Below are 3,268 nucleotides of genomic sequence, written 5' to 3' on the forward strand. Positions count from 1 at the left end.
GAGATGCGACAGAGAGCAGTGAGGGTGGGCCACGGGGTGGCCCCCGCAGAGCTGAGCTTCAGCATTCTCCTGTGCTCCCCTGGCAGCGGGAACAGGTAAAGCAGGGAAAACACCCGGGATACTCACTTGACAAGCCAAATACGCTGCCCTTTTGAAAGCTCTCTGCGGTGTGACACTCTAATTAGCCCAATTAAGCAGAGCTCTGCCCTGCAGGGCCAGCTGCTCGCTGGCTCCCACGCCAGGTAGGGGGTCTGGCTCACCCCAGCAGGGCAAAGCGCCCCCGAGTCCTCCTCCCGGCCCTGGGGCTCTGCTGCCAGGGGAGCAGCTTGGAGGGGCAGTGCCCCACCTGCCCACAGCTGTGGGGCCGAGGAAGGCACCCCCAAGGACCAACCGGCTCCACGACGGGGCTGCCTCCACCTGCCTCTCCTGCCCCAGAGCATCACTCGCTCCCCCCACCCTGGCTTGTGCACAGCACCCTCCACTTCAGGGCACCCGCATCCCCACCTCGCCCACACCCCATGCCACCATCCCAGCCCCATGCGGGCATCACTCACAGTGCCCACCTGCAATGAAAGCAGGCGTCCCATGAGGACCAGCACCCAAGCATCCTTCATTTTATCACCTGGGTCAGGCATGCACACCCTCGCAGGTGCCTGAACCACCAGGATCCACGTTCCCCAAAACAGCGAGACCATCCCCTCCCATGCCAACAGCTTCCCTGGCCAAGTCTCCGAAAAAGGAGTCACAATGGGCCATAAGCGGGGTGCCGGGGGGTGCCTGCGGGCAGCTCCGAGCTGGGGAGCAGCTGGTTCGCATTAGGTGCTGTCAGGCTTCGCCTTGCTGCAGATGGACAAAATCGCAACATCTCCTGTGTTATTAATTAATGTGTTTTCACAGAAAATGGAAACTTCTTTCCAAGCACACAGAGGAGTTAATCTGCTGCACAAATTGGCCCTACCAACAGCCTGAGTGGGGGCAGGAGCCTGCGACAGCCAGTCCCAGGGGAAATAAAGGGACAAGGCATTTCGTTACTATTGTTTCTCCCAGTGAAGAAAAGCTGGACCTGGCCAGGGTGCAGATCGCTCCCACCTGCCCATCTGTCCCTCTGCGTGCCCTCCTGGCTTGGCATCCCGCTGCCTCGTGGGGATGGAGAGCCTCAGCGGTGGTTCCTGGTGAGACACCACGTGTGAGATGAAGAGCTGGGAGCTTCCCTCTTCTTCTCACCAGTAAAACACCGACTTAACCACAGACACCCACTTTTAAGCATCTTCTCTGCATCAGGGAACCAGGCTGGAGAAAGATACTCCATGTGACCGTCACGGACTCTGGTTACCTCTATTAGGAGCCTCCGAGTGGTCCTTCCCATCCAACTACAGTCAGCTGGACTCCACGCTGCTCTGCTTGTGAGCTCAGAGCAGAGACCTCTTGGCTGGGCAGAGGTGCCCACGGCTGGCACAGCCTCTCCCACTTTTGGGATATCCCGCTCTTTTTGTCCAGCCAAGCCTCGTTTGCCCACAGCGTTGCTGGTCAGCAGTTTCCTGGTGGAAAACACAGTTTCTGCAAAAGTAATGTTTTCCCCGCAAGACAGTTCTGGTTTTCTCCCAAAGGCCAAGCCTCAGGCTTGTTTAGCCGAACCAGAACGGCTTGAGGTCAGCTTGACATGAAACCTCCCGTGACGCATCACAGGTCGCTGTCGTGCACCCCGAGTCCCACCATAAGAGCCCAGGCCCCTGTGAAGCTCGGTCCAGGGAGAAGAGCAGGGGCTGGAGATGCCCCGCCAGCTCGGGAGGGCATGGGCTGGCATGTGGGAGCTGAGAATGAAGTTTGCTGAATTGAGCGTTTCTGCCCTCGTTTGTTTTTTTTTCTTTTTGGAACTTTCCATCCCACAGAAGATTTTAACAAGTTGATTTTTCCACCCTCTTGAGGACAAAAACAAATTCTGAAATATCACAATTTCCACAAGGGCAAAACTCCTGATTTTCAGCCGCTTTCTCCCAAGACCTTACCCCAGCAGCACTGCCAGGAGGCCCCAGTCACCCACACAGAAGATACCCACATATGTATATATATGTCTGGTTTGCAGCCCCTTCCCCAGGAGGGCTCTTGGGTGTTCGATAAGGCACAAGCCCACAGCATCCCATCAGGGCCCTCATGTGGTCCCCTCTCCCAGCTTGGCCACAGCATCGGAGCCGAACAATGGTGCCATCCCCACCAGCTTTTGCTGAGCCACGGAGGAGGGGGACCCGTGGGAATCACAAGGTGCACAAGGTAGGGCAAGAAGGACCACCACGCACATTTGGGGCATCCTGAAGATCGTGACATCAGAAAAGATATGGAGGCAACAGGGCTATAGTTAATGACGATGCTCAAGGGAAGGATATTTTCTTACGCAGAAGAGCCACCAAAAGACCTGCCTGGAAGTCAAGCTTTAGCTTGGGCCCCAGCAGAGGGCCCAAGAAGTCTTCAGCAAGGATGCTCTTGTACAGGGTCTGCCTTGCCCAGTTTCCCTCCCTGTGTCCCATCTTCTAGTTGGTTGGGTCCTACGTTCAGGAAGGAGGGTGCCAAGAAAAGGCAAGGAAAAGATTAATTTTAGTGGGAGCTCAAAGGCATGCACTTAGAGACGCCCCACAAGGTTACACCAAAAGGCCCATCTGACTGCGGTTGTGTGTCCAGCACTGACTGATTGTGGATGTTTAGAAGAACTCAAGAGAGACCTTCCCAGGAGCAGCCAGCTACTTTGGGACATCCAAATCACTGACTTCAGCAGTCACCAACACACTAATATTTCCCTGACGCCTTTTTGAATCAAACATGGTCAACTGGTGGCATAAAACAAGCCTGTCTGTTGGCTAGCTCTGAACAAAACTGCAGCTAAGGCATTGCAGATCATCACAAGCCGGTCCCCATCCCGTGGGGGCTGCTTGCACGGACGAGAAGGGTTTGTCATATGGCAATTAGCTGCAAGGAATCCCCCAAACCCTCCAAAGCTGCTGCTTGCTGCCTCTGGCCCTTGCAATAAACTTACTGCCGCTCTCCATTTCAGATGGCCAGCTGTTCCTTATTTCTAGACCTGTTTCCTTTCTACTAATTAATCAGCTCCAAATGTCTCTCTGCGTGGCCTGCCTGAACATGAGGCCAGAAACACAATGTCAGGACACACTCGCCCAGACCCCCTTGTGCCGCAGGTGAGGGGCTGGGGGTGCTGGCAGCAGGGCTGGGATGACCCTGCGTGGCCAATCCCGTGGCCACCACGTTGCTCCACCGAGCC

This window comes from Pygoscelis adeliae, unplaced genomic scaffold (genome assembly GCF_000699105.1).
Source record: "Pygoscelis adeliae isolate BGI_AS28 unplaced genomic scaffold, ASM69910v1 Scaffold505, whole genome shotgun sequence".
Taxonomy (NCBI): domain Eukaryota; kingdom Metazoa; phylum Chordata; class Aves; order Sphenisciformes; family Spheniscidae; genus Pygoscelis; species Pygoscelis adeliae.